The sequence below is a fragment of the Armigeres subalbatus genome, chromosome 3, assembly GCF_024139115.2.
Source record: "Armigeres subalbatus isolate Guangzhou_Male chromosome 3, GZ_Asu_2, whole genome shotgun sequence".
Lineage (NCBI taxonomy): Eukaryota > Metazoa > Arthropoda > Insecta > Diptera > Culicidae > Armigeres > Armigeres subalbatus.
Genome location: NC_085141.1, coordinates 126,488,992 through 126,510,727, shown reverse-complemented (window position 1 = coordinate 126,510,727; position 21,736 = coordinate 126,488,992). Strand labels below are relative to the sequence as shown.

At 37.8% G+C, this 21,736-nt stretch overlaps 1 long non-coding RNA gene across 1 annotated transcript in view; it reads left to right on the top strand.

The window, feature by feature from the left end:
- Positions 1-12,150, top strand: part of LOC134227281 (uncharacterized) — a 55,949-nt gene extending 43,799 nt beyond the window's left edge. The window contains exons 2-3 of the long non-coding RNA XR_009983644.1: positions 11,528-11,753; positions 11,818-12,150. This is a non-coding gene — a long non-coding RNA (uncharacterized LOC134227281). The remainder of the gene's footprint in view (positions 1-11,527; positions 11,754-11,817) is intronic.
- Positions 12,151-21,736: the final 9,586 nt, after the last annotated feature.

Genomic DNA, 21,736 nt, shown 5'->3' with positions numbered 1-21,736 from the left:
AACATATGATCCAGGACATCCAGTGCACTGGCAGTGCGTTGGCGTTGACTAATCAGATCATGATAAATAAATGTGGAATTTACTTTTGGGTGGATATAAACAGGGAAACTGCTCCTGGAATTCATTTCATGGCTCCGATATTCATCCCATCAAAAACAAAGCAATGGAAAGGAATTTGGATTGTTTATTATTTTTGGGATTTTTCTCAGCAAATGTTGACAAAAAGAGGCGACGAAATTGGTGCTGCATTTTTTTGTTTCCCGTTGAGATGAATATATGTTCAGTGAGATGTAGATCGGAACAGTTCCCCTATTTAATTATATTCAAAAATCCCGTGCACATTTTTATACCAAGAATTCCGTATTTTCCGTATTTCCGTAAATTCATCTATTTCTGCAAAAGTTTTTTTTTCGGAGAACACTCAGAAGAATGTAATAAAAATTCTACAGGATTCGCTAATTTTTTCTCCTCGCTACCTCTTCTGGTAAAGGTAGCCTCACACCTCGGGAAAATTTTCCGCCGGATTTTGGGCCCCGTGCATTTTTAATTTTCAAGAATCTCCCGGAGGAATGGCTCAAGCTACTTCCGGGGGAATTTATGTACGAAACTTGCGGAGCAATTCCTGAAGGATACTTCGAGTAAGTTCCTGTATTCTAGAAGGATTTCCTGAAGGAATTATATTGTAGGAATTTCCAAATTAGTTCCTGGAGCAACTTCCAGCGAAAATCCTGGAACAGTATTCAAAGATATTCCTAGAGGAATTTTCAAAGGAATTCACCTCCCTTGGAAAAAATATGGAGGAATTCTTGAAAGATATCGCCAAAAATTCAAGAAAGAATTATTGAAAGAATTTCTGAAGTAATTTCTGGCAGAATTCCCGATGAAAATTCTGAAACGCACCAAGAGAAATTCTGAAATAGGCATAAGAAATAATTCTATTTGGTATTCCTCAAATATATTTTTCTGACAATTTTTAGCGGATTTTGTGAACGGGTTTCAAGGGGAATTCCCAAACTACATAATTCCATCCACCGACCTAATTTAGGACATCATCTGTGAGGAAAACTGAATGAACTTATGAATACATAACTTCCCTAACAATTATTTTTAAAACTGAATCTAGACAACATTACCGGATTAATTCCTTTTTAAACTACATACAATAACAAATATCACAAAATTCCTCGAAAAAAGATTTTCAACGCGCATTTTATTTTAATTAACAGATAGTTTCGTTTCTCCCTTCTGCTTGTTTATTCCGCCCAGTCCCACCCACCCACGTGGTTTTGACAGTTGAAGTACAGTTGTATTGGTGAACCCGGTGCGAACCCGACAGCTTTGGGGTTGGAACTAGTGCGAACCTAGTTCCAACCTGAGCGAATAAAAAAACACTTTGACAGCACTTAGGTTGGAACTGGTTCCAACCTAGGTTGGAACTTTTTTAAAACGAATTCGACATTAGTGGGCAATAGGGTGTCCCAAAATTGGACCAAGTCTGAGATTTTGGGGGCTCATCCTTCAAATGAAAGCTTAGGGTATAACAAAAGAAAAATTGTTCTACGACAACTCTGGGAAACGACGTTTAGGGGTGGCCCCGACGCGTTTTATGAAAAAAGTGCATTTTTTATAGGTAACATCGAAAATACCGGTATATCGGAAAGAAATTCGATGAAACCCATCCATTTTATATTTTTACATTTAACTTAGGGTCTATACTTTATGGTAAAACTTTGATACCGCATGTTTTAGGTCTATATATTTTTCACTGATGCTTTAAAAGCCCAAAATGATTAATTTTTCTTAATATTTTTTATTAATGCATCCAAAACGGGTATCCATCATAATGCTTTCGAAACTAGATATACATAGAAAGATGGGGAATTTTATAACGAATATTTTGCTAAAAATAGCAACCTTCTATCTCTATCCGTTTAAAAGTTATTCACGGTTTACTGCAGCTTGGAAAAAGACTTTTTGAAATTTCGGATCATAATACCTGGATCATGTTTAAGTAAAAAAACGCCTACTTTTCCATACCAACCAAATGAGCGCATTAATAACCAATATAGTATTCATATGAGTTGCATAAAATTGATTTTAATACTTATTTGAGTGTTATAATGGAAACCAAACGATGGACCAGCAGTAACATGACTGACTACAAATTGTTCAGTTAGTCTGGGTGAGTACTCAAATAGGTTGATGAATATGGTTTCAAAACTACCCATAGGTAGGTTCAGCTATCGTTTCATGGTTTGGTGAGCTGTGCAATGTTTCACGATAACATGGAAATTAATTGTTTTCTGACCAACTTGATTTTTTAACCAGCACGATCATGTGAAGTTAGACCGGCTGGATCATTTTTGTCCCGATTTATCGATGCAATCAATTTATAATTGTATTCAGTATTGGTAGGCAAAATAGTTCGTAATTAGTGTAGATTGTTCTTATTTCCAGAGATTCCGTAGATGGTAGATGCCAAATATTTCAATATGCATTATAAAATAATAATGATAATAGTAATTTGTGTAACTAGTTGCAAAAAGATGATTTAATCAGCATGGTTGTACGTTTATCCAACGAGGCTTACCGAATGAGATAAATACTATCAGTGCTGATAAAATCGAGTTTTGCAATTAGTTGCACACACTATTTTTTTGCAATGGCGTAAAATGAGCTTCAATATGGCGTAAAATATGACAAATCGATATCAAAATGATCTAGTTGGATTTGCTTCACATTATCGTTCTTCACATGATCGCAAAAAAACAACTTATTTCCATGTTATCGAGAAACATTGCACAGCTCGACAAACCATGACACGAAAACTGAACCTACCTATGGGTAGTTTTGAAACCATATTCATCAATCTATTTGAGTACTCACCCAGACTAACTGAACAATTTGTAGTCAGTCATGTTACTGCTGGTCCATCGTTGGGTTTCCATTATAACACTCAAATAAGTATTAAAATCAATTTTATGCAACTCATATGAATACTATATTGGTTATTAAAGCGCTCATTTGGTTGGTATGGAAAAGTAGGCGTTTTTTACTTAAACATGATCCAGGTATTATGATCCGAAATTTCAAAAAGTCTTTTTCCAAGCTGCAGTAAATCGTGAATAACTTTTAAACGGATAGAGATAGAAGGTTGCAATTTTTAGCTAAATGCTCGTTATAAAATTCCCCATCTTTCTGTGTATATCTAGTTTCGAAAGCATTATGATGGATACCCGTTTTGGATGCATTAATAAAAAAATATTTAAAAAAATCCATCATTTCTGGGCATTTAGAGCATCAGTGAAAAATATATAGACCTAAAACATGCGGTATCAAAGTTTTACCATAAAGTATAGACCATAAGTTAAATGTAAAAAATATAAAATGGATGGGTTTCATCGAATTTCTTTCCGATATACCGGTATTTTCGATGTTACCTATAAAAAATGCACTTTTTTCATAAAACGCGTCGGGGCCACCCCTAAACGTCATTCCCCAGAGTTGTCGTAGAACAATTTTTCTTTTGTTTTACCCTAAGCATTCATTTGAAGGTTGAGCCCCCAAAATCCCAGACTTTGTCCAATTTTGGGACACCCTAGTGGGCAATGTAATGTCAATAAGAAGAAGAGGAAGTATTAGTGAAAAATACGTTTTTAGTAAAACCTTTGTGAGTTACCAATATATCAATTATTATCCACCATTTTTATTTCAGGAATCACATTTTATACATGTTTAGTCTATGCATACTGTTCGTGTAGAAGTGCATACCATACCACATTCAAACTCGACACGATTATTTCAACACCACCTGCTGGTTGTGGTAGGGGAAGTGGGGGTAGCACGCCCATAGGGGTTAAAACGCGCCACCCCTGAATAAGGTTAAATATCCCCATTTTGATTTTTTTCAATAGTCTATACGATAAACCAATGAAAAATATTGCCATTGGATACATATATTTCATGATTTTTCTCTAGTTATACATGAAAAACTCGAAAAAACGATTTTTGCGTGTTTTGATGCAATTCTAGCTCGGTGGAATTTAGTCTTTCTGTCGCTGTTATACATTGATAAATTAATAATTGAGCCATGAGCCATGCTGCTTACTCGTGTTCTTTATGTTCCAAACGAAATCGTCGTCAAAAATGGTTTTAAAACGATTTTATGGGCCTTCAAACTTCTGAGGTCGGTGTGGGGCATTACGCCCATGCCCATTTCGTATGACCGAAACAGCTGAAACATTCGGTTAATTGCCTTAATGTAGGCAATTAAAATGAAAATCAGTACGATAAACACATGCGCGTTTTAACCCATCCACTGGCGCATCTCACCCCGCATGGTTTCAAAATCATTTTTTTTCGGGTGCTTTTTAAAAATCAAATTTCTGTGCAATAAAATGGACAATTAGATATCTGTTATCGGTAGTCAGTCGCAGATATGCTGTTCTTCAGTATGCGCTGATGAAAACTGGCTGAAATGGTGGTTTTCATTGATAAAAATGGCATTTTCCTTAACGTGGGCGTCCTACCCCCAGTTCCCCTAACACCATAAGCCCAGCCCCTTTGGTAAAAGATATAGGTGCACACTTTGACTATGTGTTTCTACATTCACTGTTAGGGCAGGGTGCTGTTAGTTGCTGTTAGTGATTAGAAAGGCGCATTGTGAAAAGAAAATCGGTTCTGATCAGGGTCAACACTTTATGAGAAGTAAGGGTTGATTGAAAGGGTTGCGGTCTCGGGCCATCAGCATCGGTGCTGAAAGTTTATTATAAATAGTATCTTAGCGAAAAATTGTTGAGTAGCCAGACTAAGCATATGCGGTATTTCGAAAAATTTCGTTAAATTTCAAAAATTTCGACAGAAAAATCAGTCTTTTTACGAAATTTAACGGAATTTCGCGGAATTTCGAAATTAATTTTTAATAATTTCAATTTCCATATCATAAAAAAAAAATTCGGCTGCGCCGCTTAATAAAGTCATTCAAACCCTACTCAATATTTTATACATAGAAATTCTTTCACTAAATTTCACTACGTAAAACAATTCTGTATCTTCAACAGAAACGCATTTAGCTTGCGACTTGAAAATTTCTTCGATGTTTTTTTTTAAAGTGTTCAAGTATAAAACGTAATGCATATTTGTTAATTTAAATAATGTTGTTCAGTGAAGTAAAAATAATTTGTAGATTTCATCGTTTTGGTATGCTATAATTTTATTTAAGTAAACTGAGATGTGTTTGTGTATGTAACATGTAATGTATTATGAGGTGTTTGTTCGATTTGTGCTCTTCTAGTTGTGGAAACTCTTCGATAAGCGAAATAATCCTCACTGGACTACTGAGTATTGTCCGTTTTCCGTTGTCTTTTGAAAGCAGGTATTCAGTTTGAACAACCATTGTTTGAAAGTAATGAAATGGAGATGGTGACGTTTCAGAAGTTTTCCTGATTCAGTAGAATGTTAGATCTTGATTTGATTTGAGGCATTCTCTGATATCTCATTTATTTCCGATTCTGGAACTGATTCGTATCTTTCCGATTGAGATCATTTTCATAGAGGTTTAGCTACCTTCAGATATTTTTGATTCCGTATATCATGGAAATCTATAATTTTCTCACTTTTTCTAGATCCAGATTATTTAAATGCTTCAAAATCGTACCGATTTTCTGTCACAATCGTGCCGGTGCAGTGCGTTTTACGTAGGGCAGTTTGTTGTTAGTTTGGACGTGCTGCTGCTTTTAACAGTTAATATTTAGCAATAATCGTAAATGTCTGCGTTCGAGTTGTTGGCATAGAATGAGTAATGGCCAAAATACATTTTTTTGTACAAAAAGCGGGTAAACAATCCATATAATTATATAATATAATAAAATTATCATATTGGGTGGATCGGACTATGGACTCAAAAGTTATGGCAAAAATACTGTTTTTACATAATACACCAGAAAGTCACCGATGCCGCAGGTGGATTATTCAGGGTTTTTTTTTCTAAATAATTGACTACACCACTGCAAGTAAAATAAAACATAGATTTTTTAATTGCAGATTTTTTTTATGGTGATTCAATTATCCGAAGGATTTGATTATCTGGAGGGAAAATAAAATCGATATTCCTGTCTTTGGAAGATTCTGTACCAAATTAATAAGTTACACTGGCATGGCGATCACCTCTTTAGAGCTACCGACTGGATAGTAACAAGGCAGTCTCAGAAAATAACCGTATTTTTAACGAAAATTTGTTCTTCATTTTGCTGAGCTGCAGAAATAACGGCTTCAAATAATTCATCATGGAATTCGGAACGTTTTCCGGGGCACCAGGAAATACGAGGCAAGTAGACTGTTCCACATAATCCGGGACGGTTGGCCACTGTAAACTTATGCCTACATACAGATAGCGTGAACATTTTGCTAGAGTCAGAGCATCCCAGGGATATTATTGTTAAGGTTCAAATCTCTCACCGCAGCGCACCAAAGAATTTGTGAAAAAGTAATGAAACGAAAAAAGGTTTTCATCGAGCAGTCACTATTTTCGTTTATCTTCCATCTCCATTAAAAAAAGTGATGGAAAAATGCTCCCCACCATAAAAAAACTCAACAGCTTCATACTGCTTAGATCTGTTGAAAAGACCATTTAGCAAAGTTTTACAGATTCAATAAATCTTCATGAATTTGGTCGAAAATTTACCTGGAGACTTCATTCAAGATGTTAATTGAAATGGAGGGGTGGCACTTTGAATCTGTAATACTTTTCAAAATGGTGAACAGATTTAATCAATATGAAATCTGTTGGAAATAGGGTTTCTTACCCCATTCCCGGCCTAACATGCATACGACTGCATTATTCAATTGATATTTATGACAGGAAGCCATTTTTCCTGAATTTTGTAGGCCGTGCAATACAGCAATGGGTTTCATTTCTGCTCAAAAAATAGCTATTCTTGCTAAACATCGTTTGAAAAAGCTTTTATTTGATATAAATTGACGAGGCGCAGCACTCATTTCAGTCATAGCGATTGCATTTCCGGCACACTTCAAACCAGTTCCCGGTCTAAGCAAAATTTCACTGAATCTCTCAACATTTTACTCTCATTCTCTCTCGGGACGGTAGAAAATGCGACGTAAACAAAAATATGCACGTTCTACGACAACATGATGCCAGATGGTTTTTATTTATAATATTTTATGTTTGGTTGAAAAGATTCATTCACTCATCCAAATTTCTTCCAAACATTTAAAACTATATTTTTTCACTTTTTGAAATCGAGAGTATTATAAATAACATGAAAGCGTCAATGTATTAGACAGTTTTCCTATTAACAATGAAGGATTATTTTCATATTAAAAGAGGCTCCTGGTCTTTTGGCAGCACGGTTCGGCTACAAGTTCTTAGGCCAAGGTGAATTTTTGTGCGGTTTGAGGATACATTTCTAAATGTATTCTAATATTTTCATATAAGTTCTGGTAAAACGAACAAATAGGAAGGATTGAAGTGCATTAGTTTAGAATTATTATGTGGCTTCAACCAATGATTGTATCGAGACCTGTGACGATTTTCAGGTAGCTCTTCTTCTTCTTCTTATTGGCATTACATCCCCACACTGGGACAGAGCCGCCTCGCAGCTTAGTGTTCATTGAGCACTTCCACAGTTATTAACTGCGAGGTTTCTAAGCCAAGTTACCATTTTTGCATTCGTATATCATGAGGCTAACACGATGATACTTTTATGCCCAGGGAAGTCGAGACAATTTCCAATCCGCGCGTCTTACCGCACGGCTAAGGAGGGCCCCAGGTAGGTGTTCATATGATGATACCGTTTTGTAAAAGTGGAAAGACTCACTCCGGCTCAGTGGTGTTGCAACGAAGAGCGAATATTAGAAATCTACATTTTTATTAGGAGTGAAATAAATGGTTGAAAGATATTGAGTACTGTGCGAAATAAATGGAAGACTTTTTTAAAACTATCAATCATAAACCTACGGTTTCCAAACAGTATAAATCCTTAGTTTTCTGTGCAGTGAGCCGGGAATCGGGTCCATAGGCCCAAGTAGTGATTTACCCTATTAAGCGATATTAGGCGTTGAATATTTTCACGTTGTTTATGGTGAGGAGCATACTTTTGAAAATGGTGAATAGATCCAAAATAACCTGTTACTTACATATGTCTTCCATATGTTGTAAAATTGAGCTAGATCCTACCTATGGCACTTGGGTCACAATTATGTAGAATGAAAGCCGTTACATTTATGCCCTGATGCCGGAAAGGGCAAGGGGGAGGGGGTTATAAATAATAAATATTAAAATTTAAAAAAAAAATCATAAACCTCCTCGGATTTGTTAAAGAATGGAAAATTATAAGGATTTTCTTATAATTTTCCGATTTTTTTTTGTTGTCGCATCAAAACTTTAATTTAGAGAAAAAAATCTAGGTGGCTCAATTTTTTGTCTTTATATTCGAATCGACCTTATTTGATTCTGAAAATTTTAAACAAAATTATTTTCTCCGCGGATTTTTGATGGTGTTGGTTTGCGTGGGAGAACTATCAGATTCGTCAAATCGTCGTTTGAATCTGGTGCATTGTGAACTAAAAAATTGGTCTTTTCAGGACCAGTATTTTATGAGACGAAAGGTTCGATAGCAAAAAATCAGAAGGGCTGTAAGGTACGACCGCCTGACGTAAATTAAATAAAGCCTTTTGGTGCAAATATAATTGGGGTTTCATGTAAGGGTTCTTTCTAAAATTACGTAACGCTAAATTTGGTGATTTTGGACCCCCACCTTCCCCCTCGTAACACTTTTTGTATGGAAGATCTATTTTTTTGTATGGGTCATAACGCAGGGTTTGACCCCCTCCCTCCCCCTTAAGCGTTACGTAATTTGTGAAAGGCCCCTAAATGGTTGCTAATCGCTACAGTCACTATCCATGAGCATAAATTTATTGCAGTGTCTCTTTGCGAAGCACTTGTGATTACGCTACAGACGCCAACTTTCTGCCGTCGCCAAACGATTAAATTTTGGCAGCCCTTACTTCCTACCGTGAAATGTGCAAAAACGATACATGGAAAAATAAAAAGAGATCCATAAATAACATCTGATTGTGTCGTAAAATGGTACCATAAATCTATAGATGGAGTTCAGCAATTTAAAAAAATAAGTTTGAGATCCATAACTAAGTTAAAATTTAGCAATCAATAGGAAAATGTTCCTTTAGACATGACCAAGAAAAACAATATTTTTCCTTTAATTTTCCCATGAACATATAACAGATGATCCAGAAAATTTCAAATTTGTGCGATTTTTATCGTGATGATGATCCATAATTTCAGTAATCTGTTTTATATATTTGTTCGTATGATCCATAATTTTGGTAATATGATCCATAACGCTTCAATGGAAGCCCAATAAAACTATATTAATTGATCCACAATTTTTAACAATGTATGGATCATATGGTCAAATTTATGGATCATTACAACAATATATTTTTTCCGGCTCCAAAGCTCCAGGAAATTCAGGAGGAGATTGGACGGCTGAAAAATAACAAAAGCTCCTGGGGTCCACCAACTACCATGTGTCATGTGTCCCATCTACAAAAAGGCCGATCGTTCATGGATTTTTTTCTTGTGGTTGGCAACTCTTTAACTGTTGCAACACTTGTATGGTATTGTATCAGCAGAACTATTAAACCCAACCATTGACCATAGGTCGCCATTGTATTGCACGAACTGATTATACTGATTGTGATCGGTTACTGAATGACAATCTGGGAAAAAATGGGCTGAAATTCATCTCCTTAAGCTACAGGTTAAAAAAAATTGAATTGCCCATCTTCGTGTACTCTCACTGACGATCACCGATAACGATACCAGCAGATAAATTCGGAAACACATCATGGCAGGAAATCGACTATCTCCAAACTGACTACCTACAAAACCCTTATTAGACCGGTAGTCCGTAGACACGAGACCTGAACGATGCTCGTGGAGGACCAACGCGCACTAAGAGTTTTTGAAAGGAAAGTGCTGCGTACCATATATGGTGGAGTGCAGATGGCGGGCGGTACGTGGAGGAGGCGAATGAACCACGAGTTGCATCAGCTGTTGGGAGAACCATCCATCGTTCACACCGCGAAAATCGGAAAACTGCGGTGGGCCGGGCACGTAGTCAGAATGTCGGACAGTAATCCGGTAATAATGATTCTCGAAAACGATCCAACGGGAACAAGAAGGCGAGGTGCACAGCGGGCAAGATGGATCGATCAGGCGAAGGACAATTTAAGGACCCTCCGCAGACTGCGTGGTTGGCGACCGGCCTTAGCCTGATGCTGTGTGTGTGAGTTGCCCATCTAGGTCATGTACATCGGTTGTTCATTGTGTTCGCTGTCAATTTCTTGCTAATTTTCATAACCTTCCATAGGAAATATTAACAAAAACAATCAAATGTGAATCAAACATGTAATGAAAGTTAAACATTCAAAATGCTTTATGAACTTTGAAAAAAATGTTTAAAAAAAACATATTGAAATATAACTTCAGGAGAATAAATTCCATAACATGCTTCAATTTACATTTGTTTACCTTCATTTATTTGCATTACCACTGCATTTGAAAAACAAAATTGTTTTTAAAGGCTCTTGGGAACACAATATTTTGCAATTAACTCCAGTATCCAATGATCGACTATAACTGCATTTCATTTTTCAGATTAATCGTCTCACACAAATCAGTACATATTACATTGTGTTGTTTGAATAACAAATTTGAAAACATTTCTTTACTTTTATTTTAGTTGTTTAGTTATTTGGCCACCCGAAACTGCACATTATTGATGCAATTGCCACAGCAGCCGAATGCAAAGCCAGAGCAAAGACCTGTTCGGGAGCACCCAATTCGATCGAAACCGTGCGATGAAGTTCAATGATTTATTAGCGAAAATAACAGATTCGACAGTGCGACGCATGGACGCAATATTTCATCCACCACCGGCTGAGTCCACGATATTGGCGGGTCCTAGCTGGACTGCTGCTGCTGCTGGATGCTTCTGAAGAAGTCTGAATAGTTGACCTGGAAGCCGTTTGAAGTCGGAGGACACACCAGACGCATCGCAACTACCGCAACTGCAGCGCAGAACAGCGTGACACCTTTCATGCTCGTACTCCCCGGTCCAGTTAAGCAGACGACCATTAATAATGAAATAAAAATTATTTCCGATGCATGTCGATAAGAAATTTGTTTTGCTTTGTCTTGTCGCAGCATTTTCAAGCTTTATTCCGATTCACATTATTTGCAACACTTTGTCCGCAATTGCGATTGCTCCTCGTTTCGTGCGGTCCCTAATGCCTCCCTGGCTATGCAATCCGATTCGAACCAAATTGACCAACTCTCCACCTCGGGGAATTCTTTCGACTCGCGGCAGGACACGCGGTCCTCTTGTTATAACATATTTGCATTTTCCTGTACATTTTTCATAATAAAATCGTACCTTCAATGAAGTGTAGCACTTTTCTCACTTAAATCTTCTTTCTTTTACAGCTTCGTGTTGACGACTAAAAAGTGATCCCGGTTCTCGATCCAAGCAACAACAAATACATATTTCCACAACAATTTTCCATCCACACCGCCGCCGTCCGTAGCTCCACAATCCTTCATTGACGCATATAAGGGAGCAACTAACAACCATCGTGTATGATTCTTCGCACCTTCACCACGGTAGACGTGGCTACGGAGCTATGCTGAATGCCGCGGCCAGATCAACGGCGTGAGCTCGTTCATGCAATAAATTTAGCATATTTTTTAATTTGCGACTTCTGTTGTTCACTCAGCCCAGCCAGACGGACGAAGAGAAACTGGACGTACTCTTCTTCACTCCGCTGCTTCCCGCCACTTCGTCAAGCCGCACGGGATGACACGATCTCAACCGTGGCCACAATAATGTAGCGGGCACAGATTTATATTCATATTTTATTTTTATAATGCAAAGACGGTGTTAGATTGGGACAAGCACTCCGAAGAAGATGACAACGCCGAGCGGGACGACGATGACAACGATTTGTAGCATTTGGCCTGTTCGGTGACGTCGTCAGCGAATGTGGGGCCGAAGCGGTAGCTGCCGGTAGCTTCCAGAGAAGGCACGACTGCAGCAGCCGCATTTCCGGTATGGCTTCTGGGGTTTGAGAAAACCGTGGAAGTTTCTTCCAAGATGCTTACATCAAGTTTCAGATGACTCGCGATTGTCCACTGGATAAAAGTAACACAATATGCTCAATCAGATAGCTCAAGCTTTATTTGGAGTCATTGGACGATTGGTCCTTTTTGTATCAACCATATTTTCTTATTAAATATCTCGGCTGTGCATATGCACAGCACCTGTTTCGAAATAGACAAATTGATATGAAATTTGCGAAAAGAATCCACGTGTCTTGGAGGACTCGAACCCTCAACCTCCTACTCTCTAGACAGTGATAACCCCTACACAACAAGACCACTTAAAGGTCACGTTTACGGAAAAGCCATCAGAATCCAGTACCAACCTCCACCGCGGTTAGCTCTTTTTTTGCAAATTGAATATCTTTCGGATGCTTGATTTGTCCAATCTGTGCTTTACTGTTGTATATCCACAGCCAAGTGAGTGCACATTGTTTATTAAACGAGAGGATAGCATTCACATAAAAACAAGCCGCAATAAATTTGTTATTTGGCATATTTAGTCAAATGGACATTTCATCCAAAGTGGATTGCAGCATTTGTTTTGCCTTTCTCCCATACAAAGTTTACGTAAAAGCTATATGCTCGCTCCACAACCACACTGTTTATATTAGCCAGGTTGGACTATGGAACTAGAAGTTATGGTCAAATTACTTTTATTACGCCAAAAATCGTCGCCCTCTTTTCCGGCACTAACCCTCAACCGATTTACTCGCAACAAGTTGCATTGGACGCATAATTCTGTCTCATTGTTTCCTACTGGAAATTGGCCAGATCGGTCTATTGAATTAGAAGTTATGGCTGAAATACATTTTATCAACCAAAGATGGGCAGAAAAGTCTAGCTCGTTTTTGGGCACGTATCCTCAACTGATTTATTCGCAACAAATTGCATTCGATGGGGAATTCTGCCTCATTGTTTCCTATTGAAAGTTGTTTGGATCGGACTATGGGATTAGAACTTTTGGCCAGAATAAAAAATATTATACGCAGAATGCATATTGAAAATTTATTAATGTTTCCGGTACTTATCCGATTTATTCGCAACAAGTTGCCTTTAACGGCTATTCAAACTATAGATCAGATCGAACAAAAGGCTCAAAATATACGTCCGAAAAATATTTGTCTTCTAATTTTTTGAAAACTCACTCGTTTGTTGGGCACTTATTCTTAACTAATTCACTCTCAACAAGTTATAATGGATGGGGAATCGTTTTTCATTGTTTACTGTCGAAAAAGAGCCTGATCGAATTATGAGCTCTGAAAATATAAGGAAAATACAACTTTATGTATGGTAAATACGCTACAAAAATTTATTTATTTTAACGGCATTTGTCCTAAACAAATTTATCGCACAAACTATTATTTCAAACTTAAAGTGCGTTTTAAAAACTCACTTATTTTTTGAGCTCGATCGAATAAATATATGAGTTAACAAAATGCATTGATCACAGCATTTTTTTTTTCTACTGTCTCATATCTCTCCATGAATATTTAATAAAATGTTTGTCGGAGCAACTTAACTGCATAACTACATAACTCATACGTGTCTATTAAAAAAACCCGCAACCCTGAACCGTCCACTTGTTACCATAGAAACAGAATATAACGCTGGACTGGCCAAGAAAGATGCTCAATTATAAATATTTCAATTGTGTTCATAATCATCTTCTGGAAGGAGCAGACTATGACACAATTTTAGACAAAACCCCTTCTCCAACGCTACATTAGCTGGTGGGATTGGTCTACCAAATTTTTGGCCCTGTAGCAAAAAAAAAAACATCAAGACTATAAAAAAGACAGGAACACCGTCTTCGACCAGAGGTTGTACAGACTGAACATTTAAACACCTAGCACGAGACAATGGACATAACACCCAGTGGACCAGTGGAGGATTTTTCGATTACGAAAAGTTTTCTCCTTACCAGGGCGGGAATCGAACTCACACTCCATAGCACTTGCGCTTAGGCGATTGACGTCGCTAACCGCACGGCCACGAAGCCCACAAAGTTTCCATTTCCCGGCCATTTTGCCTGTTCCGGGATTCGGGATGAAAATTCTTGTATATCCCGGGAAATCCCGGGATCCCGGGAATTTTCGATATTAAACATATATTTTTTTGTTTTGAAAAAGTTTTTTTCGAAGTTTAGGGATAAAGTCAGATGAGGGGCCAGGGGTCAGATGATACAGAATTCAAATTGAAACTATATTCAATTTAAATTTAAATCAATGCTTGGTTTGACTTCAAAAAGCAAATAGTATTTGTGTTTGTATCGGAAAGTAGGGTTTCTGGAACAAATGTTCGCCAAGTTCGAAAAGACGCATTCGCTGTCCGTCGAAGTAGGCTTGATTGTTTGTATTATATATTGGATTTAGACCATTTCTAAGTTTTCATTCAAGCAACGTATTTTCTCTGGCAATACAGTGTCAGACACCTCGCTGTAGACGGAAGATGCGCAGGGGCAGCAGGGACAGCAGGGACAACATGGACCATGTCCAAGGGCTTGACGACCCCACCCAGCTGTCTGCGTGTCAGGGAGAACTGCCTAGGGCGTGGTGGGATTTAGCAGTGGGCTCTGCTAAAATCCCTCCCAAAAAACCACAAGTGCCCGTAATCAGACTCTATCAAAGCGACTATGTGCCGCTTCAAAAGCACAAGCCCAGGGAGTGCCAATTGGCATGGGGAGTGTCCCTACTTCAGTAGGGTAGCGCGTGAGCTGCTTCGGCAGGGAGTGAGTGATCTGGTTGTGCTGAGGCAGGAGTGTCATAGCGTGTCGCCGCTATTGTCACCTCGAAGCGCAGCAGAAGTCTGAGTATGGACTGCACATGCTGAGGTAGGAGTCGAGATACCCATCGACACCTTGAGGCATTGCAGTGGAGTGTTAGAGGGAACACCCGAGAAAGGGTCACATGGAGCGAATGGTCTTTGGAGAAGCTGCTTCGGCGGCAGGGTAGCAGTGGGTTGTACCCACACACCTACAGTTGTGCACATGTGGTGCATGGGGAGTGTCCCTGTTTCGGCAGGGTAGCGTGTGGTCTGCTTCGGCAGTGGTGTGATTGATCTGCTCGTGCTGAGGCAGGAGTGTCGTAGCGTAATATCTGTAGGCCCAGGCAGTTACCGCTATTGACACCTCGAGGCATGGCAGCGGAGCGCCCGGGAGAGCATTCAAGTAAGACTCAAATGGAGTGAATGGTGTGCGAGCACCCAAGTCAGTCTCGCGTGGGACGAGTGCCTGTGTGAGCGATAATGAGCGAGTACGCTTAGTACTGCCATCCCCCCAGAAGTAGTACTGCGAGGTAGTTCCTGGGGAAACGATATAGGTGGAGCCAAGGGAGTTTAGTCGGTATTACCGGTATGGTCGAGTCCGACACTCCAGTACACTTCCGTGTGGTAGTTTGGCAACTACAATGCACGTGTACTGGGTTAGTGTGTAAATGCATTCTCCCTTGTAAAAAACCCTGATTAATCCACCTAGCGGTGATGGTGCCTTTCTCGTGCGTCGTAAAATATTTTGCAATAAATCACTTAAGAAAGGTCAAAACAGCACTTTGGGGGAACAGATAGTATATTTTCTATCATTTTGCATGTTTTTGCATTAATTACTATGCATTCCCACCATTCTTGAAAAAAAATTCGATTTTGAAATTTTTATTCCAAGGGGGAGGGGCCTTGGGAAAAACGATGATTTTCCAATAATTCCGAAATGCAATATCGGATCGGGCCAATTTTCAATAGCAAACAATGGGACCGCATTCCCCGTCGAATGCAACTTGTTACGAGTAAATCAGGTAATGCTAAGTTCCAAAAAGTGTGTCTACAAAATTTGTACACATACACACATACACACACACACACACATACATACATACACACAAACAGACATCACCTCAATTCGTCGAGCTGAGTCGATTGGTATATAACACTATGGGTCTCCGAGCCTTCTATCAAAAGTTTGGTTTTGGAGTGAAATTATAGCCTTTACGTATACTTAGTATACGAGAAAGGCAAAAAAGACGGAAGATGCGCAGTGGAATCGTACTGGGACCATAAGCTCACGAGTCACAACGAAAACACAATGGTAGAGTTCCCTATACTCCATTGCAGGTTGAATCGCAGTACGGGATCCATGAATCGGTTGTCTAAGTTACGTGGCGCCGTGTGATCATAAATTGACTGCATTAATCATGGATAGCGTTGTACCGAATTTATCGGGGCAGGTCAGCAAAAGTCTAAGAAGAACTTTAATCCAAAACATTCAGAAGCTGGTCAGAAGAAGTCCTGAAGGAACTCGGACCAAAACAAAAACATAGGGGACGAAGAGCTCAGGATAACTAGCTCGGTGTTAGGAGGTCGAGAAGATTAACGAGGCGTGTACAAATGATAATTAAATTACGCGTAAAATAGAATCCCAAAATAAAATAAAATAGAAAAGCTATATAAACTTTATTCGATTTATTAAAACTATTTTTTTAAATTTACAAAATATTTCAGGTTGTGTAGAGAAATGCTGAAATATGTATCGGATAGTGTGCGACTCATAGTTGTAGATAAAAGATAAGCAGGAACTATTCACCAGTTAGATGTATCTGCTGTTTTGGTATATCAAGGAATACTGTTAGCTAGCGATATATTGTAGATACTTGTTGTTTCAATATAAGAGAGCGGCAGTTGCTGGCAGAAGTATCAGTCATAGGGTAAAGAAAACTTGAGTCTCGGAAACCTCCTCGATTGTCAGTTTAACTTCTGATAAGCTTCAAACCTCTGATGCACTTTGAAACGTTTTGCTGATATTTATCTATCTATAAATTAAAACAGTATTGATAGCATTAGATCTTTTAGCTATCCATATGGTATGTGTTATTATAATCATGGGTAGGACAATGCTTCGACTGTCCTACCCAGGTATTTCCTCCGGCGCCACTGAGTAAGCCTGAGTTAAAAAGATTTTTGTCCCGGTATCCAGGATTTCAAAAATAATATCCCGGGAATCGGGAAATCCCAAATTTTCCTTAATTCCGGGATTTTTCGTCCCGGGATGTCCCGGGATGGAAACTCTAATCAAGACAAATCTGAAGTCTGAACATCAGAATTCAATTCAACCCATAACGCTCAATTTGGTTTCACTGGGCGGTACTGCCGAAGTCTTAGTTAAACGGGGTGTTTTGAAAGAAAAATAATGCAATAGTTATTATGAGGTATTGGAGAGTCTACCACAGGTAGTTTATTGCTGTTTTAGTTTATTGCTGGACTTCTATTCAGACGCCATACAAGCTTTTTGTGGCAGTTGGATAGAAGCCGGGCTACCAATCACCGAAAAATTTCTTATTTTGAAATTCCATGTTATTGAATTTCGTGAGCGCATTACAGGGAGGCCTTGCAAAGTATACGGAGCCAACAACGGAAGCCATCCACAGAAATTTCTATACTATCTCGCAAAACTACAAAAATGCCATATAATCACAAACAGTATGCAAGTACCTAAACTGATGCACGGTGGTAGCATATAACAGTGGTCACATAATGTAGACGTCCATTGAGGTTCAAATCAAGTTTAAAATAAAGAACATAAATACTACTTAGAACTAGTTCGTAGTTTTATTTTATTGTTGATTTGAAATATTAAAAGTGCATCTTACCGTGCGGCTAAAGAAGGCTCCAAATCTATTCATAATAAACGTTAAGGCTCAAGGCTCCATAACTCTGTTTTGAATATTGCTTGTTAGTATTGGTGAGGCAACTAGTACGAAAAAGTGACGAAAATTTGAGGTGGGTGGAAATGGGGTGATAAAAGCTTGTCAGCTGCTACATAATGTTGCCAGATGCAACAAAATGTTTACTTTGGGCATTTATGAAATATTTATTATATGGAAACTTATTTTAAAATTATTCATACACCACTGGGCTTTCAACATACAACGTTGGGGAAAGTACAGTAAAACACTTTGATTCTCCGAATATTTGCATTTTATCCGGTAAAATTTCGCGCACCGAGCACACTGAGACAGTTTCCCAAATAAATGTATGACAAAATTGTGTCTTTTTTATTCTTCATCCGCAGACTGTTTGTTTGCTGCTGCGTGAGTCTCGTGCCATCCATCCACACTTTCTTGTGCGCAGTGCTCGAGCAGAATCGAGTTGAATTAGGCTGTGGCACACAGCCTTGAAAGAGTGCTAGCCACAGATACTGATTTATTAGTTCTAATCTGTAAAATGAGTAAGGAATAATGAAATGTATATTTGCCACCAAAACCGATTATACGTTGAGAAATTATTCTACGAAAACATTGATTGTGGGGGGAGAAAATAGTAAAAGTATGTGCTGTCGTCTGCTTGGACGTGGCTGCTGCTGCGGCTGTGGTGTTGTTTTTTTGACTGCATGGTAGGATGAATGGTACGGTAAAATTAAATGTCAACCATTCTCCACCCTGCCAACAGAAGCTTGCATAATCTTTTCTTTTTTTCTGGTTGATTTGATTAATTCGACAAACCGCAATAATTATTTGATTAAATAAATCTGGCAACGATGAAATGATGATTCTTTTCTTGTATATGCATAAAGTTGTTTGCGTGTCGACTAGCATATTCGATGTATTGTTTTGATATTTCTAAGTTGCTTTGCCGAGATTTTGAGCGCACTATTTCACCTAATGCGATAGCTGATTTGGGTGTTCCGAATTTTGCAACATTCACAATACGGCCGTCAAATTTGTCTCTCACTTCAAATTTTTAAAGCAGTTTTCGTTGTTTTTTGACATGAAGTAAAGAAATTGGTGTTCAACATCAAAGACAAAAGTGAAAGTTAGGTGATGAATTATGTTTAGTTGTAAAAAATCAAGAAAACGGCGAGAAAAGAACAAGTGAAAAACTGAGTGCATGTTCAAAACAAGTGTATGGGTGTGTTTCGATCGTTCGGAGTTGGTGTGTGTACAATTAGTATACGAAAATTTGTCTAGGAAAACGCAGTTTTAAGCGGTTTTCAGTCAAATAAATAATAATTAATTAGCTAGGTGAGTGAAAAATTCATATAAAATACCATGAATATACGTTAACTGAGGTAAGTTGGTGAATAGCAGTGAAATATTTAATTTTGGCTAAAATTGTATTAGTATTAGTGCGAATGAGAACAAAATCATCTTCATCATCAAATTGATTACGGTTTATAGAGCCTTAAGAACATTTAAAACTGGTAGTAATTTGAATATAACTTCTACTATTTTCATCATATGAAAAATGTTTTTATATGAAAATGTTCCTTAAAGCATCAGTGGTTGGATTTTATATAACTAGTTTTAAAAAATTAAAAAAAAATGGAAAAGGGTTTCAGCATTCCGTAATCAAATATGTACAAGATACAATGATGACCAGATTCTTAAAATATCCATACTTTGAAAGTCTGTAGAGGATTCCGAATAGTTTGGAAGTCTATTTTAATCACAAACTTGAATCCGGCGTACCGTATATACATTGTCAGCGCTAAGCCTTCAATTGTTTTTTATTTCTACTGTTTTACTTCTTTAATAGAATTTCTCGACACATTTTATAATGAACAAGAAAGGTATCATCAACGTTAGGTGGATTATTATGGGTTTTTTATTCTTTTCATGGATATTCTTTCTTTCACTCTATATTCACACAATACTGCCGTAATCTGGAAAAGTGACGTTTCAACCATTTTCCGAAAATGGTGTTAACGAGTAGTAGTTTTCGTGCTCTTTAACAGAAAAATAGAAAACTAGTATGTTGTAATTTGGCGCATACGTCACTTTTTCAGATTACGACAGAATACGTATAAATCGGTATAAAATTCACTTCAAGCCACAAATCCGTTATTGACTAACCCTTTCCTTCCCACGACTTTTTTCAAAGATTTCAATAAGAAAGAATCGCCTCAGAGAAAAATGCTAGAACAACATTAATTTTTCATGACAAAAATTAGTGGAAAATGAAAAAAAAGTTTTTGATAGTTAATCAATAATTACTTGATTGTTTTCAATAGTTTCATGTGCCAAATATTGCTTTTTGTTTTCGAAACAACTCGATGAAAGTTGAAAGGTGCAAAATGTGATGGAGCTCTACAGCTACCATGAAGGAAAGTGATAAGAAAATTATTTTGAGCTTTTTAGTGGAATGTCTTCACTTGTCATAAGACGAGTTAATACAGTCCCATTGAATTCCACCACTTAATTGCAATTAAGTGGTGGAATTCAATGGACTGTATTAACTCGTCTTATGACAAATGAAGGAAAGGCTTAATCGAAGACTTAATTTCGACCAAATGGCCATTCGAGCTAATGCCCTTTAATGCCCTTAAATCTCCTTGATGAATATATATACAACTTTTTATTATGATGAAAGCTAGCAGCTTGATTACCATACCACAATTTCCTTTCTGGCAGCGATATGCCAACAATTACAGAAAAGTTTTTTTTTCCTTGTGAGTAGCACATGAAATTTTCATTTTTTGACATACCCGCCCGAATAAAACAAAACCTTAAGTTACACTGTACAAACCGTACAGAAACAATACAATTTATAGGTAACAATTAAAAACATTGTTCTTGTATTGTACGATTTCTGATGCAAATAAAACATTCTATTGTATTACAATAAAATTACAATAATTTGTATTTATTTGACCGTGAACAAAAATAAATTATTCAAAATGGCGATTCTTCATACCACAACTTAGTTTTTTACTTCTGCTGGTTAATAATATTTGTTTTCGGTAAGAACCAACTGAATTGGGATACTCAGCTAGAAAATCTTTGAACGAATAATCTGTTTCTTTATTTACTTGCAGGTGTGGTGGAATTTAGGTGGTTTCAGTGTATCATAGTTTTGACCGTGACTGAGCGGAAATATTGGAGCCGATTGCATTCTGGAATAAACGAGATCACGGAAAGGATTAGCTTAACATTACCATAATCAACAAGACGGACGTTAGAGCGGAAACGAAACAAAAACCCCATTCCTCAAAGGCGAATTTGTCATCAATCTGTAGGATTATCAACAGGTACGTAAACAGGACAGTTTAATATACGACAACTTTGGCTCACTATTTACATTTTTAACCATAAAACTCCAGAGGTCATCACGGCCATTCGGCAGACGAGACACGGAAGACGAGCGGTGGTTTGAAGAGCTGCGTCTTTCGATCGGTGATCAGGCGGTTCTTCCCAGAGTTCTTCAATACGCCCCGGCAGCAAGAATTCAATGTTTGGAAAGTGATTTTCAACATCACCGGAGACGGTCGAATACTGGCCGGACTTTTCAAAGGCCCAGCACTTTGAAAGTTTGATGCTAAAGTTGGAATAGGCTACCTGCAGGGGGTGAGTATTTTATGATTCATAATATTATGATTTTTTTAGAAGAATTTTCAACAATACAACTTCTTTAACTTCAATGGCTCAACTTCAACAACTCCGTAATTATTGAGAATTTGTTCCAAATCCCTCTCATAAGTAAATCAGGATTTAAATTTAAAGATCTCCACAGTTCCTAACGACCAATAAAGTTTCAAGTATCTATTTTTATGCA